This window comes from Macaca nemestrina, chromosome 9 (genome assembly GCF_043159975.1).
Source record: "Macaca nemestrina isolate mMacNem1 chromosome 9, mMacNem.hap1, whole genome shotgun sequence".
In the NCBI taxonomy this organism is placed as follows: Eukaryota; Metazoa; Chordata; class Mammalia; order Primates; family Cercopithecidae; genus Macaca; species Macaca nemestrina.
This window is the reverse complement of record NC_092133.1, coordinates 95713178-95729847: the sequence shown is the minus strand read 5'-3', so window position 1 is coordinate 95729847 and position 16670 is coordinate 95713178. Positions and strand designations below refer to the sequence as shown.

Sequence of the window (16670 nt, the reverse complement as noted above, 5' to 3'; positions counted from 1 at the left end):
AGTAGCTAGAACCATGCCTGGTACACACTGGGAACTTAGTAAATCCTCATTCACTGAACAGCAGATATCCAGGATTCCCTGTCTAGTCTGACCTCTGACCTTACAGCTGCCTGCCTCACACATTATACTCAACAGTGCCAAAAAAACAACAATTCCTAGGCCCCAGGCAGGCAGTGCTGTGAGCGTTTAAATATGTCATTTGCGACTGGGCGTGGTAGCTCACGTCCGTAATCCCAGCACTTTGGGATGTCACGTGGATGGATCACGAGGTCAAGAGATCAATCGAGACCATCCTGGCCAACATGGTAAAACCCGTCTATACTAAAAACACAAAAATTAGCTGGGCATGGTGGTGTGCGCCTGTAGTCCCAGCTACATGAGAGGCTGAGGCAGGACAATTGCTTGAACCTGGGAGGCAGAGGTTGCAGTGTGCCGAGATCACATTACTGCACTCCAGCCTGGCGACAAAGCAAGACTCCATCTCATAAAATACATAAATAAATTTTAAAAAAGGCAAATATCTGGCCAGCATCTATTGCCACTCCACATCAATCACTAACTTAACCAGAGCATTTAGTGGCTAAAATTTAATGAATATATGACTTTGCACAGAGACAGAAACATGAGTGGGCAGTTTCATCTAACAGCTGTGCCAATGAAGATGGAATTCTGATGCCGCAGTTCCGATTTGGGTCTATGGATGTGTTGGTCTGTTCTCCCATTGCTATAAAGGAATGCCTGAGGCTGGGTAACTTACAAGAAAAGAGGTTTAACTGACTCATGGTTCTACCAGCTGTATAAGAAGCATGGCAGCCGCTGCTTGTGGGGAAGCCTCAGGGAGCTTTTACTCATGGTGGAAGGCAATGAAGGAGCCTGTGTATTACATGGCAGGAGAAGGATAGCACGAGGGGTCTTGCAATAACTCACTCACTATCATAAGGACACTACCAAGAGGGGATGGTGCTAAACCATTCATGAGAGCTCCACCCCCATGATCTAATCACCTCCCACCAGGCCCCACCTCCAACACTGGAGATTACAATTCCACATGAGATTTGGTGGGGACACAGATCCAAACCATATCAATGGAGTCTGATGGAGCCTTTAGACCCATAACCTATGGGGTTCTCTTCCCAGCTTGGCCACTAACCTCAGGGGTGACCAGAACCCAGTCCCTTAGCCCCTTTGAAAAGGCTTGGCTTCCTCTGTATAAAATGAAAGCACTAAAACTTGCCCTCCCTACCTCACAAATGTTGAGAGGATCAAGTGCTGCAAAGCAATACATGAAGACAGGTTATCATTATTATTATTTACTGCTACCTGGTTCTGCAACCTCAGTTGAATCAAAACTCCTCTCTTCACCTCGGCATAAAGAAAGACAGAGAATTGTCACCTCTCAACTACAGAGAAGAATTGCAAAAATGAATGAAGCAACATTAGGGAATACATTCTTCCCTCCATGGCATGAAGGTGCTTTGTAAACCGTTCCTATTTAACACAGAGAGAAAAAAAATCAACCATATTACAACTTGTCTGCCAGTTCATGCTAGGCAAGTAAGTCCCTTCTTGGTCAAGAGAACTGAGATAAAATTTTACTGGACACAAAATACAGTAAAAATGTAACTTCCTTATTATGCCAACTATTAGCTTCTCAGTTAGCTCTCAAATATTCACTAATGTAGGCCACCGAAAGGATATATTAAAACAATAAAACTTTTTTTAAAGCCCAAAACACAAAAAGAAATTAGAAATCCACTTCTGTGCAATGATATAAATGGAATTCCTCCCCTGGCCTTACCCAGCACGCCCCTTCCAATCTCTTCCTCTCCATCCTTTCCCCTCCACTGATACTCACCCAAGGTTCAGGTGTTTGAGTTTTTGATGGCTGCTGATCTGTGTGGGCAGCTCCTTGATCTGGTTATTTAAAAAGCTGAGCACTTCCAAATTCTTCAGTTCTGCTATGTTTGGTGGTACCACCATGGAAACATAAATGTGAATCTGGGAACAGAACTCCTAGCAAGGGATGGCAGCAGCACATTTTGCTTTTCTTCAAAGCAAAGAAAGATATAACTCCAAAAGGACCATTGAATTCACCTATCAGTCTTACTTATTTTTTATGGGTTTTTCATAAGCAATCGCTCACTTCTGAGTGGCCGCTGAAATGCTTTTTCGTGTATCATTAGCTAAGTGCTTGGCATAGTTTGTTTCAGATGGACAATGAAGAGGGAAACAGAGCAAAAATGCACAAAAGGGAATTTGTGTACCATAGCAGCCTATAAAATTGAATATTACGAAGCATACATACTTATAGTTGTCGTATAGGATCTTTTAAGTGCAATCGTTTTTTTCCTTTTGGTTTTCTTGCATTGCCACCAGAAGAAAGACAGCAACCTCCAAATCCCTTCCTGGGTGACGTACATTGAAGCTGTTTAAATAACCCAGTATCTGAAGAGCTGTCCTCTTAACATTGCATTATATTAGCTCAATTTTAAATAATGAAATATTCGAATGAAAAATTCAAATAGCTGCATGTAGCTAGTGGCTGTCCTAGTTTCTGATTTTGGCCTAGTTTCTGATTTTGGCCTCTGGAATAATGTATCTTGATCAACACCACACACACATATAGACACACACACATACATACACATACACACACACAAAGGTTACATCAGATTAGCAACAGATCGATATACTATTATTATATAGAAATAAAAAAGTCAACTCAGCAGCATGCTATGAATACTAGTATGCAGATCAAAGGTGAAAATCAACCACTGGGGACCTGAAAGTTTCCTCCTTCCTTAGTGTGTGTATGTATGTGTGTGTGTGTGTGTGTATATATATATATACACACACACACACGTATATTTATACTTGAAAATACAAATGTAAAAGCCAAAGACATCTTTATCTCATAAAGCACAAACTATAAATTGGCAGCAGAAGGACTTTCCATAGGCTGTAATTCATCTATCCCATTTGCTATTCAATCATTCTTCAAACATTTGTATGGCGATAAGCTTGGCCATGGTTCATGTAAACTCCGATACCAAGGCTATCCAGGTAACTAAAAACATGAACAGGGGCCTGGAGCCCAGCCCAAAAAAGTGTGATATCTCATATCAGTCAGGTTTACTTCCCATCCCATCTGCTTCCTCCAGGAGTGCCCCAGGAGGCTGGAAAACCAACCTGCTTGCCTGCAGTCAGACCAAAGTGCCTGCAGGGCTCATTAACTTCCTTTTGGCTGGAAGCACCTCCACTTTGCTGGACAGGCTGGAGAAACCAGAGTCCATCTGATTTCTGGACTGACACGGCCCCTCCCTGAGCAACAGCTTTACTCCTAAAAGGACATGTATCTATGGCCATTGGTTACATCTGCAACAATCATGAGCCACCCGGCACTGCAGTTGATGCATAGTCACAAAATCAACAATTAATCAGCTCAAGAACAGCTTCCCTCAACCGGCCAGCAGCCCACAAAGTATCTCCCCTCCACATGAAGAATCAAAATCAACTACTTAATTTATAACAATTGCATTTCAATTCTGTTGAATTGAGTAAGGAAGATTCTGTTCTATGATCTAAAATTAATAATTCCACAACCAATAGCTTAAGCATTTTAGGAGTTTACACAATAATAATTAACAGGGTGTGTTCTGGGGCTGGACTATCTGATGGACAGCCACTAGCTACATGCAGCTATTTGAATTTAAACCCAGATGAATCAAAATTAAATTAAACGATGAATGCTATTATTTGGTCACAGCAGCCACATTTCAAGAGCTCGACAGACACATGTGGTGTCTAGTGGCTCCACTACTGCATGGCAGGGATACTGACCATTTCCATCACCACAGAACATTCTATTAGACAGCCCTGCTCTATGGCAGTGGGTCTCAAACCACAGAGACATCAGAATCGCCAGAGGGCTTGCTGAAACACAGATGGAGGGGTATCCCGGAGTTTCTGATTTGGTAAGTTTGGGGTAAAGCCTGAGAATCTGAATTTCCAGCAACTTCTCAGGGGATGCTGATGTTGCTGCTTTGGGAACCATATTTTGGTTCAGAAAACTTAATTCATTGGCAGCATCAGGATAATCAATCCAACACATATGTCCCTTACCCTGTGCAATAATGCGATGAGTATAATAATCAATCTTATCCAAATGAAGACGCCTATTGAGCTGGGAGATTGACAAGAATGAAACACATGATACTCTAGATAGCTAACACGTTCAATGTGGGTGCCACAAGCAAACACTTTCTAGTCAACTTCTGCTTCCCCACACAGGATTTTATGCTAAGATCAGTATTGCTTAAGATGGATAACTCCAGATTTCATGCCTGTGCTATGGATGGAAAGCATCATGTGTTCAGAGCAGCTTCTGGCTTCCTGGCAGCCGTGGGTGTGCGTTAGCATGGTGCAGGGTCTAGTGCTGCCCTTCTGGAGCTGAAGAGAACCTGGCTGTCGCTGGTAACCGTATGACTCTAAAGACCAAAGTGTGACCCCCTGACCCTCCCGTGGGCTGCACCCAAGCAGAGCTCTCATCCTTATGTTTTTGTGTGGTGCCTGCTGCTCCCAGAGTCTGCCACTCCTTACAGCTTTGTGTCTTTGCCTCAAGGGCCACAAGATGCTTTTGCTCAAAAAGCACCCCAATCAGCTGCACCCAAGCTGGTCTGTCTGTGCCTTTACTACCACCCAGCATCCTGCCGTTAGGGCTCAGTGTTTTGAAGTATAGCAGGTGACATTTCTTTGCATGACCACCCTTGGTCACTATGAATTTGCCACTGAGTGACTTAATTCAGTATGCTAGGGAATTCAAGGCTTTTCTCCTCTGGAAAGCACTTTTTATGCAAAAAAAAAAAAAAGGTCATTTGTAGTTACAGTGATTAATTATGTTTGTTTTCTGGACAAAAACACAAGGTGGATAATGAACTTATTACATATTACCATAAGAGTTTGAAGTCCAAAAGTATACTAATGATAACTGGCTTCACAGATTTTACGGGATTTCACCCAAAGCAGCTATTAAAGGAGTGAATTACAGTAGTTCTAAGTTATTTAAACATAAAGTTTATGAAACAGTGAAATTCTCATTTAGAAGGTTCTACATGTTCCTCAAGGTAAACGTAAAATATCAAAATATCTAAGCATCTACCCCAAAAAGGCCAACAAATAATAGCTTTATAAGTAACAAAGTTCTCCAAATATTATTAGCTTTATAAATAACAAAGGTAATGCTGCTTTCAGTTAATAAACAACAAGTATTTACTGAGAACCTGTGCCCCGAAAGCACATGCTCACTCTATCCTAGTATGAGCCGCCTCAGGATTCTATAGCCTAAGTCACTTTAGTAAACAAAAAAAATCCCTGGCTTAACTCACTGCAACACAATGGTCCTACTCTTTCAGCAGCAATGTGAAAAATCAATTACATGAAAATTAGAGGAAAAAGTATAAGCAATTAATAAGGTAGATTTTAAAGTATAAAGCCAAACATACAAAAATATATGCTCCTGGCCGGGCGCGGTGGCTCAAGCCTGTAATCCCAGCACTTTGGGAGGCCGAGACGGGTGGATCACGAGGTCAGGAGATTGAGACCATCCTGGATAACACGGTGAAACCCCGTCTCTACTAAGAAATACAAAAAATTAGCCGGGCGAGGCGGCGGGCGCCTGTAGTCCCAGCTACTCGGGAGGCTGAGGCCGGAGAATGGCGTGAACCCGGGAGGCGGAGCTTGCAGTGAGCTGAGATCCGGCCACTGCACTCCAGCCTGGGCGACAGAGCCAGACTCCGTCTCAAAAAAAAAAAAAAAAAAAATATATATATATATATATATATATATATATATGCTCCTGAGCTATAAAAGGTGTGTATGCATAACCAAACAAATCTCCTGAAAAACTGACAAGCATAGATTTCTTCTCCTCCGAGGATATAAAAATTAATTTCTGAATCTTGTGTTAACTTCCAAAGCATCTTCAGGAGGATATATGAACTCTGAATTCTTGCAGGAACACCGCTTCTAAATTGACTCCAGTTCTGATGCGCTACCCCTCCAGCAAAGCCGTACTTGAATAAAGAGCTTTAATTGGGGAGCTGGGAGGGAGAAGCAGCACCGAGAGGAAAGGAAATGGCATTCAATGGCATTCAGTGGCATGGGGAGGAAGTGACACCCAGCGAAGGGTAAGAAAAGGAAGAGTAGGAAAATTGCCCAGGAAATTCCAAAACACTGGGAAGAGAGAGAAAGAGAATATGAAAAAAAAACTTCAACCCATCAATGGAGAAAAACAAGCTCAGTGTTATAAAAGGAGTGATCTAGGCTCTTTTATGTGAGTACATGTCTTTATTATGTATAATATGTATGAATGTATATCTACACGTAAGCCTCGATTATTAGCATTACGTGGTAGACAGTAAGCAAGTCACATTCTATCTTGCACTCTTACACACACACATAAAAAGCATGTTTTGCCATTAGTTTCTGTCTTCTTTTACAATTAAGAATTAATCTAGCTGGGTGCAGTGGCTCACACTTGTAATCCCAGCACTTTGGGAAGAAGCTGAAGTGGGTGGGTTACTTGAGCCCAGGAGTTTCAGAACAGCCTGGCCAATGGGGCAAAATACCACCTCTACAAAAAATTAGCTTGGCATGGTGGTGCATGCCTGTAGTCCCAGCTACTCAGGAGTCTAAGGTGGAAATATCACTTGAACCTGGAGGTTAAGGCTGCAGTGAGCTGAGATTGTGCCATTGCACCAGCCTGGGCAACAAAGAAAGACCCTGTCTCAAAACAAAAACAAAAACAAAAACAAACAAAAGCGAATTAATCCAGCAAGAGGACAAAACTGGACTGCTTCTCTTCCTACTGGACCTTATCTTTAGGGTCACTGCATGAGGAGGGCAGGAAGGGGAGGGAAAGGAAGAGGCCCAGGGCTAGGAAAATCCACCAAATCCACATAGGAGCTTTGATCTTTCCCTCTGAACTAACACAACTATGGCTTTTAAGCTTAGGAACTGTCCCTGTTCTTCTATTGGAATGAGTAAGGATCCAGAGCCACAGGAACACTTCGTCCATGGTGCTCCTAGCTTGACCTGATGGGACATCTCAAGTGCACACACACATCACTTGCAGAGACAGCAGGGGACATGGTGCAGCAGCCACTTGGAAGCCGTGCAGAAAGCTCTGTCTTTCCCTCCTTCTGGTCATTTAACCACTTTACACCTGTTTCCTTCACGTGATACAGAGTGAGGGTTCAACAAATTTGCTCTTTCCCTTTCATCTCCTGCTGAAGTTATTACATAGGTGTTGTTCTTGATGGTCCCGCAGGCTGTGGGGTGCCTTGTATTTCTTTCCACACAGGGCTGGTTCAGTTGGATGAAAAGGAGGGCTTCACAGAGAAAGATGAGCATTCATCTCAACTTTCTGAAGGATGAGCAAAATTCAGAGAGAGAGGTAGGAACTTCAGATTTTAGAAAAAATCAGGTGACTAGAACAAAGAATATTTAGGCAGGGGAAAAAAAAAGCTAAAGAAATAGCAAAAAATTAGACAAAAGAGGGTTCAGACTGAAAACAGCAAAATGCAAGGTCAATGACTTGGTTAACTGGTTATCAATTGTATTCAAGTGGTTTTGGCCTACGAAGCTAAAGAAGAAAATGAAAAATGGAAATGGGAAAGGTATTCCCTTTAAAAAAATCTGCATGTGCCCACACCATGTTCCATTCAAGCCTGGGAGCTACAGGATTACAAATTCTTATTTAACCAAATGTAAATTTAAGCAGATTAATAAGGAGGCACTTAGCAACATTTTTAAAGAAGCCATCAAGAATGAGTTCTGTGATGCATTAAAAATCATCTAAAGTTTCATACAAATTTCCAAGAAGCATCTCCTTTAAGAAATAGCATCACTAGACCAAGACAGACAGATTGCTTGAGTCCAGGAGTTCAAGACCAACCTGGCCAACATGGTGAAAGCCATCTCTACTAAAAACAAAAACTAGCTGGGAATGGTGATGCATGTCTGTAGTCCCAGCTACTAGGGAGGCTGAGGCAGAAGAATCGCTTGAACCTGGGAGATGGAGATTGCAGTGAGCCGAAATCGTGCCACTGCCTTCCAACCTGGGTGACAGAGTAAGACCCTGTCTCAAAAAAAAAAAAAAAAAAAAAAATTGCATCACTATGTTCACACTGCCTGCAAACATATTAGTGTTATCTTTACCCAACTCTGGAATTTCTAAATCTGAGCTACATGGACCTCTAAAGAACTCATGGATGAACACAATGGGATCCATAAGCCTGCTGAAATTAGAACCATCACATGCACTTCTCTACGGATCAGGGTTGTAGTTTTCACTCTATTATTTTAAAAAGTCAGTGACTTAAGAAAAGTTAAGAAGGCCAAGCACAGTGGCTCACAGTGGCCTGTAACTCCAATACTTTGGGAGGCCAAGGAACGAGGATCACTTGAGCCCAGGAGATCGAGTCCAGCCTGGGGAAATTAGCCAGGCACGGTGGTGCACATCCATCTGGGAAGCTTGCTTGAGCCCAGGAGTTTCAGGTTACAGAAAGCTAGGATCATGCCATTGTACTCCAGCCTGGGTGATAAAGACACTATCTCTAAAAAATAAAAACATAAAAAAAGAGAAGAGATGTTCTAGAAGAATGCATGTACCTAAGTATCGCACTTCTTAGTGTATCTTCTCTAACATCCTGCACACATACTCACACGTACACACACACCAAGTTATTTAGGAGAGAGTGCATCAACTGAAAATCTATGTATAATATTTTGCTATTACATCAATTCTGTTTGATAGACATTCTATCATCAATAGCAAAAGAAACCTTTTTCAGGATCAGCCGCGAACATGGGCTAATTAGGAGTTGCAAAGTGACAGACTTACACTCCCCCGTCTTATTTTCTCCACAGCCTGCCACCGTTCTGAAGTTCTCACGCTTGCAGTGGTTCCTTTTAAAAATATACGGTTGAAGAATTAGCGTGTTAGCTAGCTTCCACTTAGCACAGAACAGGACCTCAAGAAAAAGGATTCTGGAACAGGTACATTTTGGTTGGTGGGGCTGAGAACAAAGAGAATGGGGGCAGGGGGTGGCCACAGTCTACAAGCTGAGGATAGATAAGATGCCATCAGGTGGACACTTCTTTGACTTCACCCACTGGTCTTGGGTTGCACTGCTTCTGGGTCCCTGGGTCAACAGATCCTCCCATGGGAGGATCTCAGGAGCTCACTCACTAAAGCCAAAAATAGCAACATATGCCCAATTGCAAGAGATTTCTGCTACTCTCCCTTCTGCCACCCTCCACCCTATCAAATGAAGAGAACATTCCATGCTCATAGATAGGAAAAATCAATATTGCTAAAATGGCCATACTTCTCCAAATTTACAGATTAAATGCTATTCAGTGCATTGAATGTTATAACCCAGATTCTAACCCTGTGCCATGTGTAAGTGGCCAGTGTGGAAGAACTCAGATATGCTCCTTAAAAAATACTGAGGTCGAAATAATACCACACATCTACATCTTTGACAAACCTGACAAAAACAAGAAATGGGGAAAGGATTCCCTATTTAATAAATGGTGCTGGGAAAGTAGAAAGCTGAAACTGGATCCTTTCCTTACTCCTTATACAAATATTAATTCAAGATGGATTAGAGACTTAAATGTTAGACCTAAAACCATAAAAACCCTAGAAGAAAACCTAGGTAATACCATTCAGGACATAGGCATGGACAAGGACTTCATGTCTAAAACACCAAAAGCAACGGCAACAAAAGCCATAATTGACAAATGGGATCTAATGAAACTAAAGAGCTTCTGCACTGCAAAAGGAACTACCATCAGAGTGAACAGCCAACCTACAGAATGGGAGAAATTTTTTGCAATCTACTCATCTGACAAAGGGCTAATATCCAGAATCTACAAAGAACTCAAACAAATTTACAAGAAAAAAACAACCCCATCAAAAAGTGGGCAAAGGATATGAACAGACACTTCTCAAAAGAAGATTTATACAGCCAACAGACACATGAAAAAATGCTCATCATCACTGGCCACCAGAGAAATGCAAATCAAAACCACAATGAGATACCATCTCACACCAGTTAGAATGGCAATCATTAAAAAGTCAGGAAACAACAGGTGCTGCAGAGGATGTGGAGAAATAGGAACACTTTTACACTGTTGGTGGGACTGTAAACTAGTTCAATAATTGTGGAAAACAGTGTGGCGATTCCTCAAGGATCTAGAACTAGAAATACCATTTGACCCAGCCATCCCATTACTGGGTATATACCCAAATGATTATAAATCATGCTGCTATAAAGACACATGCACACGTATGTTTATTGTGGCACTATTCACAATAGCAAAGACTTGGAACCAAACCAAATGTCCATCAGTGACAGACTAGATTAAGAAAATGTGGCACATACACACCATGGAATACTATGCAGCCATAAAAAAGGATGAGTTCGTGTCCTTTGTAGGGACATGGATGCAGCTGGAAACCATCATTCTCAGCAAACTATGTCAAGAACAGAAAACCAAACACCACATGTTCTCACTCATAGGTGAGAATTGAACAATGAGATCACTTGGACACAGGAAGGGGACCATCACACACTGGGACCTATTGTGGCGAGGGGGTAAGGGGAGGGATAGCATTAGGAGATATACCTAATGTAAATGATGAGTTGATGGGTGCAGCACACCAACATGGCACAAGTATACATATGTAACAAACCTGCACATTGTGCTCACGTACCCTAGAACTTAAAGTATTAAAAAAAAAAAACACTGAGGTCTCAGGACAGGTATAGTGGCTCATGTCTGGAATCCTAGTGTGTCCACAGTTCGTGGGTTCTTAGTCTCGCTGACTTAAAGAATGAAGCCGAGGACCCTCGAGATGAGTGTTACAGTTCTTAAAGATAGTGTGTCCGGAGTTTGTTCTTTCAGATGTTCAGACGTGTCCAGAGTTTCTTCCTTCTAGTGGGTTCGTGGTCTCACTGACTTCAGGAGTGAAACCACAGACCTTCACCGTGAGTGTTACAGTTCATAAAGGTTGCGCTTCGGGAGTTATTTGTTCCTCCCGTCTGGAGTTGTTCCTTCCTGCTGATGGGTTCCTTGTCTTGCTGGCTTCAGGAGTGAACCTGCAGATCTTCACAGTGAGTGTTACAGTTCTCAAAGGGGGCACGGACCCAGAGTCAGCAACAGCAAGATTTACTGTGAAGAGCAAAACAACAAAGCCACCACTGCTTAGAAGAGGACCTCGTCAGGTTGCCACAGCTGGCTTGGGTGGCCTGCTTTTAGTCCTTTATCTGGCCCCACCCACATCCTACTGATTGGTCCATTTTGCAGAGAGCTGATTGGTCCATTTTGACAGAGTGCTGATTACAAACCTTTAGCTAGACACAGAGTGTGTTTACAAACCTTTAGCTAGACACAGAGTGCTGATTGGTGCGTTTACAATCCTTTAGCTAGACACAAAAGTTCTCCAAGTCCCTCATCTGATTAGCTACACACAGAGCTCTGATTGGTGTGTTTACAATCCTTTAGCAAGTCACAAAAGTTCTCCAAGTCCCCACCTGTCCGAGAAGCCCAGCCGGCTTCACGTCTCACTGGCACTTGCTTGGGGACTTTGCAGTACGTAGCCCCAGTAGCCCAGAGGGAGCTCATCCCAGACAATCAAGAGGAAAACAAGGGAAGCGCGGAAGAGAGGGAGACCTGGTATGTATCATGGCCAAGGATCCCGCAAAGAGAGAACGGCGGTCCACGCATGGGATTCAGCCTTCGATCAAGTCCAGCAAGTGCTGGCTGGCCGCACTGATTGTGGGTCTTGCGGAGCCGGCGCCCACCGGGAACCCGCGCTGGGCCGCGAGAGCCGCGCGCAGCCCGGGCTCCCGCCCGCGCGTCTCCCTCCACACCTCCCTGTGAGCAGAGGGAGCCGGCTCTGGCCTTGGCCAGCCCCTGAGAGGGGCCCCCACAGCGCAGCGGCGGGCTGAAGGGCTCCTAGAGCGGGGCCAGAGCGGACGCCGAGACCGAGGAGGCGCCGAGAGTGAGCTAGGGTTGCTAGCACGTTGTCACCTCTCACTAGCACTTTGGGAGGCCGAGGTGGGTTCTCTGGAGTTGGAGACCAGCCTGGGCAAGCTCGGCAACAGAGGGAGACTCCATCTCAAGAAAAAAAAAAAAAAAAAAAAAAAAAAAAAAAAAAAAGACACGGTGTAAGAAAAGGGCAGGCAGCACCATTGCAAGCTGGAACCAGAATGATATCACCCCTGAGAGGTCCTTCTTTTTGAAAATCGCATTGTCTCTTATGAATCCTGATGTTCTGAAAAAAATATGTGAGCTACTTTGGCTAAGTTGCAAATGATGGTAGAGTAAATTCTCAAGACTGTATTTTCATGCTGTTTCCTCTCTTTCAACGTAGGAGACAATGACTTGGCCCAGCAGCTAGCAGTTCTCTGGCAGAGAAATCCCTGGGCCCAGCCGGTCTATGAGAGAGTACATGTTCATCCGCTTCACCTTGGACTCCAGTGTAACCAGGGCAGGCTTCAGTGCATCCTTTCACAAGAGTAATGAGTTTAAATATTTTTTTAATCCCATTTTATCCCATCTCGTCTCATTTCCTCTCACTTTCTCTCTTCCTAATATTTTTGGGCACCAGGACACAAGGCAAGTCAGAGGACATGGATCTCTGCCAGGCTCTGGATGGCTGGCTCCCCTTATGTCAATGCTGAGTCCTGATCCAAAGCACTGTAGCCAAGTCGTACAAAAGTGTCCTGCTTCAGGTCTCTGGGTGGGGCATCGTCACTCTAGAAGAGGTATGTCCATGGAATGCATGAGACAGAGCTTTAAAGCATTTTTTTCAGCCTAGCTGAGGGCTGGAACTAGAGCACCGCTCATATCCATAACTCATCGAAGGAGCAAAACATCATCATTGATCCTTATAAATCACTTGGTTAAAGTCATCCATTTGAGAGTTGGCAGGAAGAGTTTGTTACTCTTGAAATATGAACTTGATGAGTGAAAAACAGGCACCATATATGGGATGCCATCTTGCGCAGTATGATTGAGACTTTTCAAACTTGACATGTGAAGTCCAGTAATAGCCTTAAATCCAAACTAAATGAAACATAATAAAGTAGTCCATGGAGGAGTGAAAGACTCCCATGTTTTTAACTGAAAAACATAATTTTAAAGTAGATTCTCAACCTAACATTAAAAATTAATCTAATATTTCCTGCATGCTTTTATATACCTTTTATAAAGTAGGGAGCAACTGATGATAAATTGTGTTCCTCACGCTCAAGAGACGCAGGCTGCATTGTGGCTTAAGAGCATGGGCTTTGCAATTAGACCTAAGATAAATTTTCATGCTGCAATTTGACTAGCTGTGTGAGCTGTCTACCCTTCCTTGCTGATGAGCTTCTAGTCCCTGATGACTGGAGAATTAATCATGTATATATTAATATGTATGACAGCTCATTATACATACATACATGTATACATATGTATGTATATAGTGAGGGTAGAACCACTGTAATTGATTCATATGTGTGCATATATATGTGTGTGTATATACATATATAATATATATAATATATATAATATATATAAATATGTGTATCTATGAGTGTGTGTGTATGTGTGTGTGTGTGTGTGTATTTGGCAGCTCCTTGTCTAGAATGTATTTCAAATTTAACCTGTGATATAATGGACTTTGGAGACTCATAAGCAGGGAGGATGGGTGGGGTATGAGGGATAAAAAACTACATATTGGGTGTAATGTATACTAGTCAGGTAACAAGTGCACTAAAATCTCAGACTTCACCAGTATGCAATTCATCCATGCAACCAAAAACCACTTGTACCCCAATTAGATAGATAGATAATCGATAACAAAAAAAGTTAACCTTTGAAAACTGAACACTTTATTCCTACCCTTTTCCATGTCACCCCTGCCCATAATTCCATACTCCTCACAATGTTAGCAAATGGAAAGTACATTTTTCTCATTATTTAAGTCAAAAATCTTGAAGTTATTTTTGACTTTTCTGTTTGTCTCACACTTAACCATCAACAAATCACTCTGGCTGTACCCTCACAATGTATCTAGATTGCAACCACGCCTCTCCATTTCTGTTGCTACCAGCCTAGCCCTTGTGCCTATCATCTCTCCTTGGCCTCAGGCAGTCCCCTTTTTATTGGACACTCTGCTCCTGCCCTTCCCTGCCCTCCACTCCTTATAGTCTAAGGACTGCACATAGAGTGATATTTTCAAACGTAAGTGAGATCATGCCATTCTGATGCCCAAAACCCTTCGCCTTCCTCTTCTTACTCAGAATAAGTCTTTTCAGTTTCCTGCATGACCTGGACATGCTACCTTTGGAATCTCTCATTCTGCCTCATCCATTCTGACTTCCATGATGTACCTCTACCACATCAAGCCTTTACACTAACTGTTTTCTGAACTGGAATGTTTTCTCCCACATAACCATCTGGCTTGATTCTTTATTTCATTAATGTCTCTGCTAAGATGTTACTCCAATGATGTGGCTTTTCTAACTTAACTCTCACAATAAGGTACCCTTCTCCCTCCTCCCATCCATTTTTCTTTATAGAATTTATCACCATCTCACATATTATGTATTTGTTTATTGTATGTCTTCCCCATCTACAAAGAAATCTTTATGAAACAGCTAATTTGTCTTCATTACTTACCTCTATATCCCATATCTCAACAACCACCACAAACTGAGTAGCCAACAGCACGTGCTCAATACATACTTGTTATACTGACTATTTCCTACGCTCTGGCTATATTTTCAAGCATTTTTATTGCTTACACTTTGAAAACCCCCCAAGGAAACTAAGAAAGCATAAAAATCCAGTTGCCAATCCTATTCAAGTAACCTACCTTTGTTTCTTTGTGGGAAGGCTGCGGTGGATATTTGCATGCAGACAAGGGATCATCACATCCCCCAAGTATCTGGAGACCTATTCATCCAACCTCAACTGTTCTTGGGACGTCCTGGTCCAAAGTGGCCTGACCATTGCTGTTCATTTTGAACAGCCTTTCCAGATTCCAAATGGAGATTCTTCTGGCCACCAGGGTGATTACTTCGTGGTAGGTCTTGCTTGCTACCCTTTCTAATTACGTTTTCCATAGACTTTACTCAGAAAACAAAGTGATAATTTTTCTCTCCTGGACATAAATGGATAAGAATTACGTACTCCTTCTTTTGCAATGTAAAGGAGTTGATGTGATTTTAATTTGTCTTTCTTGCTAAGAAATGGTCCTGATATTCTCCACTCGTTGGAGCCTGTGGAGGGAATGGTCATTTTTGTGGCAGCCGTGCTTCACCGACTCTGTTCACCTCGGATAATCAAATGTTTGTTCAGTTAATTTCTGATTATAGTAATGAGGGGCAAGGATTTAAGATCAAATATGAGGCAAAGAGTTTAGGTAAGTATTTTCACTGAGAATTATATCTACTTTTCCTGCAATTGCTTGGTCATCTTTGATTAAATAGATTTGAGAAAAAACATATAAAGTTTTCTTTTCTGAACTAACAGTAATAGAATTAATAAGAATGCCTACTCTTAAGTACTTATTATGTTTGATACATTCAATATCTCATTGTGACTACTTTTCAAGTAAAGTATCATTATTTCCATTTTAAAGATAAGTAAAATGAAGCTTGGACTTTTTCAAGGCCGCATATCTAATTAGTGACCAAACTGAAATTTTCCATGAGTATAAGATAAACTATTCTTCGTGATCCCTGAAATTCCTTAGACCTTTCCATTATAAGATGTCTAATTGTAAGTTAAATCTAGTTATAGAAACATTATAAGAATTACATTTGCCTTATTTTGTAATAATGTGTATGTTGTTTTTAAAGGAATACATAATCTTTTGATTCTGTTATTACTGATTGAATTATATGTTATCTAAGATCTTTACTTAATTGATTGTACTTAATTACACTTGATTATAATTGCATTTAATTCTACTGTAATGATTTGATTTTGGAGACTTTACTTTTTAGTAATGTTTAATTGAATAAATAAATAAGTAAATAAAATATGATAAATTTTTGCTTTTGTCCCACCAGAAGTTAGATAATACAGATTTCAAAATGATCCTACTACTTGTATCTCAGGTTCCTAAAAAAATATATATATATATATCTCTCAATGAAATCATATGTTTTATTGCACATTGTATGAGATTTAAAGTCAATATCATTTCTTCATTTTGGTAAAATAAATGAGTAAGAGTGTTTATGAACTGACACCCAGAAATAATCAAATAGCTGGAGTAAGGTCCAAAACACCAGGGAAGGGGCTTTGGTCACTTCCCAGTGCACAGAGCTCTGGCACAAGGAGGGAGCTTTAATGCAACTCTCTGGGCACCTGCACTATGGGTTTCTAGGCTGGGACCTTCTCATCCCTCTCTCTCTCCATGCTGAGCTCTGCAGCTGAGTCACAAATGGGAAGGTTTTCACCTGGTACCAAAGCATTTTGAGAGTAGCAGTGTCTTGAGTCTAGTGAGTAGACATCAGACCGTCCTACAGAACTCTACTTTTCTATTTTTGTTTATGACAGACTCAGTCTTTTTTTCTTTCTTGAGACAGGTCTTGCTCTGT

General features: G+C 41.8%; 1 long non-coding RNA gene across 3 annotated transcripts; it reads left to right on the top strand.

Moving 5' to 3' along the window:
• Window positions 1-8840: 8840 nt before the first annotated feature.
• Window positions 8841-15710, top strand: LOC139356352 (uncharacterized). 3 transcript variants are annotated; one of them, XR_011608102.1, is made up of 5 exons: window positions 11349-11745; window positions 12446-12590; window positions 12683-12839; window positions 14956-15145; window positions 15310-15710. It is a non-coding gene; the product is annotated as an uncharacterized lncRNA (long non-coding RNA). The 3 variants fall into 3 exon arrangements; XR_011608101.1 differs by lacking the exon at window positions 11349-11745 and adding an exon at window positions 8841-9057 and having other exon boundaries at window positions 14956-15710; XR_011608100.1 differs by having other exon boundaries at window positions 14956-15710.
• Window positions 15711-16670: the final 960 nt, after the last annotated feature.